Raw genomic sequence first — 12,844 nt, forward strand, 5'->3', positions numbered from 1 at the left:
AGGCAAATTCATCACTATAACGTTGGTCAGTACAGCTAAAGATAATAGCATCAACATATACTTGGCACACAAACAATTCACCATCATAAGATTTAGTGAAAAGAGTAGGCTCGAGTGAACCGGGTTTGAAGCCTTTCTTCATGAAGAGTTCCTTCAAAGTATCATACCAAGCCCGTGGGGCCTGCTTGAGGCCATAGAGGGCCTTGTTGAGTCTGAAGACTTTGTCAGGATTCTTTGGATCTTCAAAACCTAGGGGTTGAGAAACATATACTTCTTCCTCAAGCTTACCATTGAGGAATGCACTTTTCACATCCATTTGATATAGAGTGATATCATGATGGTTAGCATAAGCAAGTAATATGCGAATAGCCTCAAGTCTAGCAATAGGTGCAAAAGTTTCATTGAAATCAATTCCTTCAACGTGTGTGTAGCCCTGAGCTACAAGCCGTGCCTTATTCCTCACAACAAGGCCATTTTCATCTTGCTTGTTGCGGTAGATCCACTTTGTGCCGATGATATTGTGCTTGCGAGGATCTGGACGTTTAACCAGTTCCCAGACATTGTTGAGCTCGAACTGATGTAATTCTTCTTGCATGGCCTGAATCCACTCAGGCTCCAGAAATGCTTCATCTACCTTAGTGGGCTCTGTAATAGAGACAAAAGCATACTGCCCACAAAAGTTAGACAAATGTGAAGCTTTTAAGCGTGTGAGAGGACCTGGCGCTTTGATGTCATTGATGATCTTTTCAACTTGCACTTCTTTTGCAATACGAGGATGAGCTGGTTGTCTTTGAAGAGTTTGATCTGCATTTTCTTCAGCACCATTTTCTTCAGGTGCATTAGCTCGATGTTCTTCATGTTCTGGAATGAATTCTTCAGCAGATTCTTCAGTAGAAATGACATCCTCAGTAGCCTTGAACTTGATTGTTTCCTCAGGTGCTGGTTCATCTATCACAGTAGGTAGGTGCTCTCTTTGCGAGCCATTAGTTTCATCGAACCGCACATCTACAGTTTCAACAACTTTGTGAAGAACGTTGTTGAAGAATCTGTAGGTGTGCGAGTCCTTTCCATAACCAAGCATAAAACCTTCATGTGCTTTCGGTGCAAATTTTGAGTTGTGATGAGGATCTCTAATCCAACATTTAGCACCGAAGACTTTGAAATAACTTACATTGGGTTTCTTATCAGTGAGGAGTTCATAGGCAGTCTTTTTGAAGAATTTGTGAAGATATACTCTATTGATGATGTGGCACACAGTATCAATTGCCTCAGTCCAGAAACAATGAGGCGTTTTGTATTCATCAAGCATAGCGCGAGCCATCTCAGCAAGAGTCCTGTTCTTGTTCTCCACGGTGCCGTTCTGCTGAGGAGTGTAAGGAGCAGATAACTCATGAGTAATACCAAGTTCATCAAGATAATCATCGAGACCAGAATTCTTGAACTCAGTGCCATTGTCACTTTTGATGTGCTTGATCTTCACACCAAAGTTGGTTGAAGCCCTCGAGGAAAATCCTTTGAAGACTTCCTGCACTTCATGTTTGTAAGTAACAAGGTGTACCCATGTGTAACAAGAATAATCATCAACAATAACAAAGCCATATTGAGATGCTTCATTTGAGATAGCAGAATAATGACTAGGACCAAAGAGATCCATGTGAAGCAATTCAAATGGGCGAGTGGTGGTCATGATAGTCTTCGCTGGATGCTTGGCCTTGGTCATCTTCCCTGCTTCACAGGCTCCGCATAGGTGATCCTTGAGGAATTTGACATTCTCGATGCCAATGACATGCTTCTTCTTCGCAAGCATGTGCAAAGTCCTCATGCCTGCATGACCAAGTCATCGATGCTAGAGCCAGCCTTCTGAAGCTTTTGCAAGTAAGCACACGGCTGGTTGTGGTCCTGTAGAGAAATCAACAATATACAGGTCTCCTCTCCTAAAGCCTTCGAAGACTTTGGAATTGTCAGCTTCCATAACCACAACACAACGGTACTTGCCAAAGACAACAACCATATCAAGATCACAAAGCATTGAGACAGACATAAGGTTGTATCCTAAGGACTCAACAAGCATGACTTCGTCCATGTGTCGATCCTTTGTAATCGCAACCTTACTTAGACCCAATACCTGACTTTTGCCTTTGTCAGCAAAGATGATATGCTTCAGATGCGATGGTGATAATGGAGCATCCATCAATAGATTCTTGTCACCAGTCATGTGGTTTGTACATCCACTATCGAGGACCCACTCAGTGGCTTTGGGTCGATCATCCTGCAGATGAATTAGTGCAGCTTACAAACTCATATACTTCATCAGTGAAGAATATGACATCAATTCATCAGATCAATTTCATCAAATAAAAGAACTGATAAAGCAATATGAGGACGTGAGAAATGAAAGTTCATTTCTTCATGATTAGCCTGCGTCCTATCAGGCATGCTCAGGTCTCCAGCAAATTCTTCAGACGATTACGTGCGTCTGGAGACCTGACCCTGCAGAAGAGATGTAGCGACCTGACCCGAATGGATCAAGTCTCTGTGCTTAAGTGTCATTCCTGGATCGGTATGCTGACACACACAATACTCGAGGATTTATAACAGAGGTAAATCACATGTATAAAATAATGTAAATACTATTACCTCAATCCAAATAGCGGAAGTAACAAGGTTGTCGATTCCCATCAACACCAACGGCAAAGTTGAGTGTAGAAATCGTAACCCTAACGTATCACTTACTCGTCGTAAGAAACCTGCAACATGAGACGTTGCAGCCCGAAACGGGTCAGTACATTGAATGTACTGGCAAATTCACACTGTAGAGCAATGCTGAAATATGGCTATCGCTACATGCATATTTGGCTGGTGGAAAAGCTCTATGGTTATCAAGTTTTTGCGTAAAGCCAATTTTTCCCTACTGCAAAGGAATAAATTTATTTAACTATCATGGTGGTTGTTAAACATTGAGAATGGTTGACAGCATTCTCAATCCCAATTAAGCATCATCATTAACCCAACAAAGTTAATTAAAGTAACCTGATGAGATTCACATGATAATCCAGGTACTAGATACTCAAAACGTCCATAACCAGGGACACGACTAATCATGATTAGTTTATACACTCTGCAGAGGTTTGCGCACTTTTCCCCACAAGACTCGATCGCCTCCGTTGGATATCTCGCACTGCATGGTGTTTGAGAAACGGATGACCGAGACATAGTCTTTCAGAAGTGCTAGCACCTTACGATCGGGTAGACCGTACCACCTACATCCCCTACATCTGCTAGTCTACCACTGTAAGAGTTCGCAGGACTTAGTCAACTATGCTAGAGCCCATAATAGCTTGTGGCTGCACACGGAAGTTTCTAGTATGAAAAATCTCATGATCCCTTTGGGCCTGGGTGGCGGTCCATAAAAAAAACAGGCAATCCTGGTCTACCCAGGTGCCTAGACAAGCAATCCTGGAATAACCAGGTACCTCAATCCACCCAGATGTGTGTTTAAGTTGCCACCTTAAGTAAACCATTAATTAACAAACTCACATCTTTCATGAATACTCTCAAAACCCAATCCACGTCTACGAGCATAGCATGGCACTATAAGCATAACGTAAAAGTAACTCCCAAGGTTTGAATGCAGGGCAATAGGTTCCTACCTCATCAACTACTTCCCAATACCCACATGTTATCAATCCTACTCATGCAATGTTTGAGGGTGAAACTAATGCATAAAAACTGGGTATGAAAGGGATATGATCAAAGTGTGAACTTTCCTGCAATGTTGATGAAGATGATTTGCACTCAAAACTCTTGATAGATCTACTCGCCACACTCCGGTCAATCTATCGTAATCAAGCAATAGTAACCACACATAAGCAATCACTCAAAGATCAGAAAGATCGAAGAAGACAATTCGGAAAACATCAAAACCAAGCAAATAACTCTTGCAACATAAAACAATTTCTAACAGTACCAAAATTATGTGAATTTGGGCTTATCAGAAAGTTTAGGTCAAGAGCTTCGATTTGCAAAAAGAATCAACTCAAACGGAGTTACGAAACTCAAGTTATGATCAAACGAAGTTTGAATTCAAATCTGATCTAATTCAAATTTTAAACTTTTAAAAAACATGCTTGGGTTGGATTACTGGATAGAGGAGATCATAACGAAGACGTGGGCGTTGGTTTCGTTGGATTTGGACTAACGGGTAAAAAGTTAGTCATTTGAAAATCAGGGACTAATCTGTAAATAAAATCTTCACGGATGGGTCCTTGGCCGAAATTTTAAAATAAAAGAAAAAGAGAAACGCTACCGAATGAACGTTCGCTGCTGAACGCCAACTAATGAATCTGTTCACTAGAACTACCTAAACAGAAAGCGCTCGTTAAATAAACCAACAAAGTAATAAACCGCTCTAACCTAAAAACCAAAAAAACCCGAAGGAAACCGAGGTTATTTTTACCGGTTCTCGCGGAGTCAACCGTGGTGAGAAAAACCAACGGCGGTGGCATTCTCCGGCGAGACCGGACGGCGGCGGCGGCTCCGGTCGTCCAGGAGGGCGGCGAAGTGGTTGGGGAAGGGCGGCGCGGCGAGGCGAGGCGGATGGCGGCGTCGGCGGTGGTCCGCGGGGCGGCGGCGGTGGATCTCGCCAGCGGCGTGATACGTCTCCAACGTATCTATAATTTTTGATTGCTCCATGCTACTTTATCTAATGTTTTGGACTATATTGGGCTTTATTTTCCACTTTTATATTATTTTTGGGACTAACCTATTAACCGGAGGCCCAGCCTAGAATTGCTGTTTTTTTTTGCCTATTTCAGTATTTCGAGGAAACAGAATATCAAACGGAGTCCAAACGGAATGAAACCTTCGGGAACATGATCTTCTCACCGAACGTGATCCAGGAGACTTGGACCCTACTCCAAGAATTTTCCGGGGAGGTCACGAGGGTGGAGGGCGCCCCCCTGGGCGCGTCCCCCTGCCTCGTGGGCCCCTCGGAGTTCCACCGACGTGCTCCTTCCGCCTATATATCTCCATATACCCTAAAAACATCGGGGAGCAACAATAGATCGGGAGTTCCACAGCCAGAAGCGTCCGTAGCCACCAAAAGCCAATCTAGACCCGTTCCGGCACCCTGCCGGAGGGGGAATCCCTCTCCGGTGGCCATCTTCATCATCCTGGTGCTATCCATGACGAGGAGGGAGTAGTTCACCCTCGGGGAGGAGGGTATGTACCAGTAGCTATGTGTTTGATCTCTCTCTCTCTCGTGTTCTCTCTCGTGTTCCATCTATGGTACGATCTTGATGTATCCCGAGCTTTGCTATTGTAGTTGGATCTTATGTTTCTTCTCCCCCTCTACTCTCTTGTGATGAATTGAGTTTCCCCTTTGAAGTTATCTTATCGGATTGAGTCTTTTATGAACACTTGATGTATGTCTTGCCGTGCTTATCTGTGGTGACAATGGGATATCACGTGCCACTTGATGTATGTTTTGGTGACCAACTTGCGGGTTCCGCCCATGAACCTATGTTGGAAATATGCCCTAGAGGCAATAATAAAAGGATTATTATTATATTTCCTTGTTCATGATAATTGTCTTTTATTCATGCTATAATTGTGTTATCCGGAAATCGTAATACATGTGTGAATACATAGACACCAACATGTCCCTAGTAAGCCTCTAGTTGACTAGCTCGTTGATCAACAGATAGTCATGGTTTCCTGACTATGGACATTGGATGTCATTGATAACGAGATCACATCATTAGGAGAATGATGTGATGGACAAGACCCAATCCTAAACATAGCACAAGATCGTATAGTTCGTTTGCTAGAGTTTTTCCAATGTCAAGTATCTTTTCCTTAGACCATGAGATCGTGTAACTCCCGGATACCGTAGGAGTGCTTTGAGTGTACCAAAAGTCACAACGTAACTGGGTGACTATAAAGGTATACTACGGGTATCTCCGAAAGTGTCTGTTGGGTTGACACGGATCAAGACTGGGATTTGTCACTCCGTATGACGGAGAGGTATCTCTGGGCCCACTCGGTAATGCGTCATCATAATGAGCTCAAAGTGACCAAGTGTCTGGTCACAGGATCATGCATTACGTTATGAGTAAAGTGACTTGCCGGTAACGAGATTGAACGAGGTATTGGGATACCGACGATCGAATCTCGGGAAAGTAACGTACCGATTGACAAGGGGAATTGTATACGGGGTTGCTTGAATCCTCGACATCGTGGTTCATCCGATGAGATCATCGAGGAGCATGTGGGAGCCAACATGGGTATCCAGATCCCACTGTTGGTTATTGACCGGATATCCATCTCGGTCATGTCTACATGTCTCCCGAACCCGTAGGGTCTACACACTTAAGGTTCGGTGACGCTAGGGTTGTAGAGATATGAATATGCAGTAACCGGAAAGTTGTTCGGAGTCCCGGATGAGATCTCGGACGTCACGAGGAGTTCCGGAATGGTCCGGAGGTGAAGAATTATATATAGGAAGTACAGTTTTGGCCATCGGGAGAGTTCCGGGGGTCACCGGTATTATACCGGGACCACCGGAAGGGTCCCGGGGGTCCACCGGGTGGGGCCACCCATCCCGGAGAGCCCCATGGGTTGAAGTGGGGAGGGGAACCAGCCCATAGTGGGCTGGTGCGCCCCCTTGGTCCACCCCCTGTGCCTAGGGTGGGGGGCGCCCCCACTTGCCTTGGGGGCTACTCCACCCTTGGCTGCCGCCCCCCCTAGGAGATCCCATCTCCTAGGGCCGGCGCCCCCCCTAGGGGAGCCTATATAAAGGGGGGGAGGGAGGGGCAGCCGCACCCTTGAGTCTTGGCGCCTCCCTCTCCCCTGCTACACCTCTCCCTCTCGTAGTAGAACGGCGAAGCCCTGCTGCGGTGACCCCTGCATCCACCACCACGCCATCGTGCTGCTAGATCTTCATCAACCTATCCTCCCCCCTTGCTGGATCAAGGAGGAGGAGACGTCACGCTGACCGTACGTCTGTTGAACACGGAGGTGCCGTCCGTTCGGCGCTAGGATCTCCGGTGATTTGGATCACGTCGAGTACGACTTCCTCATCCCCGTTCTTTGAACGCTTCCGCGCGTGATCTACAAAGGTATGTAGATGCAATCCGATCACTCGTTGCTAGATGAACTCATAGATGGATCTTGGTGAAACCGTAGGAATTTTTTTGTTTTCTGCAACGTTCCCCAACAGTGGCATCATGAGCTAGGTCTATGCGTAGTTATTTTTGCACGAGTAGAACACAATTTGTTGTGGGCGTAGATGTTGTCAAATTTCTTGCTGCTACTAGTCTTATTTTGCTTCAACGTTATTGTGGGATGAAGCGGCCTAGACCAACCTTACACGTACGCTTACGTGAGACCGGTTCCACCGACTGACATGCACTAGTTGCATAAGGTGGCTGGCGGGTGTCTGTCTCTCCCAGTTTAGTTGGAGCGGATTCGATGAAAAGGGTCCTTATGAAGGGTAAATAGAAGTTGACAAATCATGTTGTGGCTTTCACGTAGGTAAGAAAACGTTCTTGCTAGAACCCTATTACAGCCACGTAAAACTTGCAACAACAATTAGAGGACGTCTAACTTGTTTTTGCAGCAAGTGTTTTGTGATGTGATATGGCCAAAGTTGTGATGAATGATGAATGATATATATGTGATGTATGAGATGTTCATGCTATTGTAATAGGAATCACGACTTGCATGTCGATGAGTATGACAACCGGCAGGAGCCATAGGAGTTGTCTTTATTTTTTTTGTATGACCTGCGTGTCATTGAGAAACGCCATGTAAATTACTTTACTTTATTGCTAAATGTGTTAGCCATAGTAGTAGAAGTAATAGTTGGCGAGCAACATCATGGATACACGATGATGGAGATCATGGTGTCATGCCGGTGACAAGATGATCATGGAGCCCAAGATGGAGATCAAAGGAGCTATGTGATATTGGCCATATCATGTCACTATTATTATTTGATTGCATGTGATATTTATCATGTTTTTGCATCTTGTTTACTTAGAACGATGGTAGTAAATAAGATGATCCCTCATAATAATTTCAAGAAAGTGTTCCCCCTAACTGTGCACCGTTGCGACAGTTCATTGTTTTGAAGCACCACGTGATGATCGGGTGTGATAGATTCCAACGTTCACATACAACGGGTGTAAGACAGATTTACACATGCAAACACTTAGGTTGACTTGATGAGCCTAGCATGTACAGACATGGCCTCGGAACACAGAAGACCGAAAGGTCGAGCATGAGTCGTATAGAAGATACGATCAACATGAAGATGTTCACCGATGTTGACTAGTCCGTCTCACGTGATGATCGGACACGGCCTAGTTAACTCGGATCATGTTATACTTACATGATTGGAGGGATGTCTATCTAAGTGGGAGTTCATTGAATAATTTGATTTAGATGAACTTAATTATCATGAACTTAGTCTAAAATCTTTGCAACATGTATTGTAGATCAAATGGCCAACGTTGTCCTCAACTTCAACGCGTTCCTAGAGAAAACCAAGCTGAAAGACGATGGCAGCAACTATACGGACTGGGTCCGGAACCTGAGGATCATCCTCATAGCTTCCAAGAAAGATTATGTCCTACAAGCACCGCTAGGTGAAGCACCTGTTCTCCCTGCAGAACAAGACGTTATGAACGCTTGGCAGACACGTACCGATGATTACTCCCTCGTTCAGTGCGGCATGCTTTATAGCTTAGAACCGGGGCTCCAAAAGCATTTTGAGAGACACGAAGCATATGAGATGTTTGAAGAGCTGAAAATGGTTTTTCAAGCTCATGCCCGGGTCGAGAGATATGAAGTCTCCGACAAGTTCTTCAGCTGTAAGATGGAGGAAAATAGTTCTGTCAGTGAACACATACTCACTATGTCAGGGTTACATAACCGCTTGACTCAGTTGGGAGTTAATCTCCCGGATGACGCGGTCATTGACAGAATCCTTCAGTCGCTTCCACCGAGCTACAAGAGCTTTGTGATGAACTTCAATATGCAGGGGATGGAAAAGACCATTCCTGAAGTATTTGCAATGCTGAAATCAGCAGAGGTAGAAGTCAAAAAGGAACATCAAGTGTTGATGGTGAATAAAACCACTAAGTTCAAGAAAGGCAAGGGTAAGAAAAACTTCAAGAAGGACGGCAAGGGAGTTGCCACGCCCGGCAAGCAAGCTACCGGGAAGAAGCCAAAGAATGGACCCAAACCCGAGACTGAGTGCTTTTATTGCAAGGAAAGTGGTCACTAGAAGCGGAACTGCCCCAAATACTTAGCGGACAAGAAGGCCGGCAAAACGAAAGGTATATGTGATATACATGTAATTGATGTGTACCTTACCAGTACTCCTAGTAGCTCCTGGGTATTTGATACCGGTGCAGTTTCTCACATTTGTAACTCAAAGCAGGAGCTGCGGAATAGGCAGAGACTGGCGAAGGACGAGGTGACGATGCGCGTCGGGAATGGTTCCAAGGTCGATGTGATCGCCGTCGGCACGCTACCTCTACATTTACCTACGGGATTAGTTTTGAACCTCAATAATTGTTATTTAGTGCCAAGTTTGAGCATGAACATTATATCAGGATCTCGTTTAATACGAGATGGCTACTCATTTAAATCCGAGAATAATGGTTGTTCTATTTATATGAGAGATATGTTTTATGGTCATGCTCCGATGGTGAATGGTTTATTCTTAATGAATCTCGAGCGTAATGCTACACATATTCATAGTGTGAGTACCAAAAGATGTAAGGTTGATAATGATAGTCCCACATACTTGTGGCACTGCCGCCTTGGTCACATAGGTGTCAAACGCATGAAGAAGCTCCATGCAGATGGACTTTTAGAGTCTCTTGATTACGAATCATTTGACACATGCGAACCATGCCTCATGGGTAAAATGACCAAGACTCCGTTCTCAGGAACAATGGAGCGAGCAACCAACTTATTAGAAATCATACATACTGATGTGTGCGGTCCAATGAGTGTTGAGGCTCGCGGTGGTTATCATTATGTTCTCACCCTCACTGATGACTTGAGTAGATATGGGTATGTCTACTTAATGAAACACAAGTCTGAGACCTTTGAAAGGTTCAAGGAATTTCAGAGTGAGGTTGAGAATCAACATGACAGGAAAATCAAGTTCCTGCGATCAGATCGTGGAGGAGAATACTTGAGTCACGAATTTGGCACACACTTAAGAAAATGTGGAATAGTTTCACAACTCACGCCGCCTGGAACACCTCAGCATAATGGTGTGTCTGAACGTCGTAATCGCACTCTATTAGATATGGTGCGATCTATGATGTCTCTTACCGATTTACCACTATCTTTTTGGGGCTATGCTTTAGAGACTGCCGCATTCACTTTAAATAGGGCTCCGTCAAAATCCGTTGAGACGACACCGTATGAGTTATGGTTTGGGAAGAAACCTAAGCTGTCGTTTCTAAAAGTTTGGGGATGCGATGCTTATGTCAAGAAACTTCAACCTGAAAAGCTCGAACCCAAGTTGGAAAAATGCGTCTTCATAGGATACCCTAAAGAAACTATTGGGTATACCTTCTACCTCAGATCCGAAGGCAAGATCTTTGTTGCCAAGAATGGATCCTTTCTAGAGAAGGAGTTTCTCTCGAAAGAAGTAAGTGGGAGGAAAGTAGAACTTGATGAAGTATTACCTCTTGAACCGGAAAATGGCGCAACTCAAGAAAATGTTCCTGAGGTGCCTGCACGACTAGAGAGGAAGTTAATGATGATGATCATGAAACTTCAGATCAAGTTGCTACTGAACTTCATAGGTCCACAAGGACACGTTCCGCACCAGAGTGGTATGGCAACCCTGTCTTGGAAATCATGTTGTTAGACAACGGTGAACCTTCGAACTATGAAGAAGCGATGGCGGGCCTGGATTCCGACAAATGGCTGGAAGCCATGAAATCCGAGATAGGATCCATGTATGAAAACAAAGTATGGACTTTGACTGACTTGCCCGTTGAGCGGCGAGCCATAGAAAATAAATGGATCTTTAAGAAGAAGACAGACGCGGATGGTAATGTGACCATCTATAAAGCTCGGCTTGTCGCTAAGGGTTATCGACAAGTTCAAGGGGTTGACTACGATGAGACTTTCAGACCGGTAGCGAAGCTGAAGTCCGTCCGAATCATGTTAGCAATTGCCGCATTCTATGATTATGAGATATGGCAAATGGACGTCAAAACGACATTCCTTAATGGTTTCCTTAAGGAAGAATTGTATATGATGCAGCCGGAAGGTTTTGTCGATCCTAAGAATGCTGACAAGGTGTGCAAGCTCCAACGCTCGATTTATGGGCTGGTGCAAGCATCTCGGAGTTGGAACATTCGCTTTGATGAGATGATCAAAGCATTTGGGTTTATGCAGACTTATGGAGAAGCCTGCGTTTACAAGAAAGTGAGTGGTAGCTCTGTAGCATTTCTCATATTATATGTAGATGACATACTTTTGATGGGAGATGATGTAGAGCTTTTGGACAACATTAAGGCCTACTTGAATAAGAGTTTTTCAATGAATGACCTTGGAGAAGCTGCTTATATATTAGGCATCAAGATCTATAGAGATAGATCAAGACGCCTCATAGGTCTTTCACAAAGCACATACCTTGATAAGATATTGAAGAAGTTCAATATGGATCAGTCTAAGAAGGGGTTCTTGCCTGTGTTGCAAGGTGTGAAATTGAGCTCAGCTCAATGTCCGACCACGGCAGAAGATATAGAAGAGATGAGTGTCATCCCCTATGCCTCAGCCATAGGTTCTATTATCTATGCCATGCTGTGTACCAGACCTGATGTAAACCTTGCCGTAAGTTTGGTAGGTAGGTACCAAAGTAATCCCGGCAAGGAACACTGGACAGCGGTCAAGAATATCCTGAAGTATCTGAAAAGGACTAAGGAAATGTTTCTCGTTTATGGAGGTGACGAAGAGCTCGTCGTAAAGGGTTACGTCGACGCTAGCTTCGACACAGATCTGGATGACTCTAAGTCACAAACCGGATACGTGTATATTTTGAATGGTGGGGCAGTAAGCTGGTGCAGTTGCAAGCAGAGCGTCGTGGCGGGATCTACATGTGAAGCGGAGTACATGGCAGCCTCGGAGGCAGCGCATGAAGAAATTTGGGTGAAGGAGTTCATCACCGACCTAGGAGTCATACCCAATGCGTCGGGGCCGATCAAACTCTTCTGTGACAACACTGGAGCTATTGCACTTGCCAAGGAGCCCAGGTTTCACAAGAAGACAAGGCACATCAAGCGTCGCTTCAACTCCATTCATTAAAATGTTCAAGATGGAGACATAGATATTTGTAAAGTACATACGGACCTGAATGTAGCAGATCCATTGACTAAACCTCTCCCTAGAGCAAAACATGATCAACACCAGAATTCCATGGGTGTTCGATTCATCACAATGTAACTAGATTATTGACTCTAGTGCAAGTGGGAGACTGTTGGAAATATGCCCTAGAGGCAATAATAAAAGGATTATTATTATATTTCCTTGTTCATGATAATTGTCTTTTATTCATGCTATAATTGTGTTATCCGGAAATTGTAATACATGTGTGAATACATAGACACCAACATGTCCCTAGTAAGCCTCCAGTTGACTAGCTCATTGATCAATAGATAGTCATGGTTTCCTGACTATGGACATTGGATGTCATTGATAACAAGATCACATCATTAGGAGAATGATGTGATGGACAAGACCCAATCCTGAACATAGCACAAGATCGTATAGTTCGTTTGCTAGAGTTTTCCCAATGTCAAGTATCTTT

The sequence above is a fragment of the Triticum urartu genome, chromosome 5, assembly GCF_003073215.2.
Source record: "Triticum urartu cultivar G1812 chromosome 5, Tu2.1, whole genome shotgun sequence".
Taxonomy (NCBI): Eukaryota; Viridiplantae; Streptophyta; class Magnoliopsida; order Poales; family Poaceae; genus Triticum; species Triticum urartu.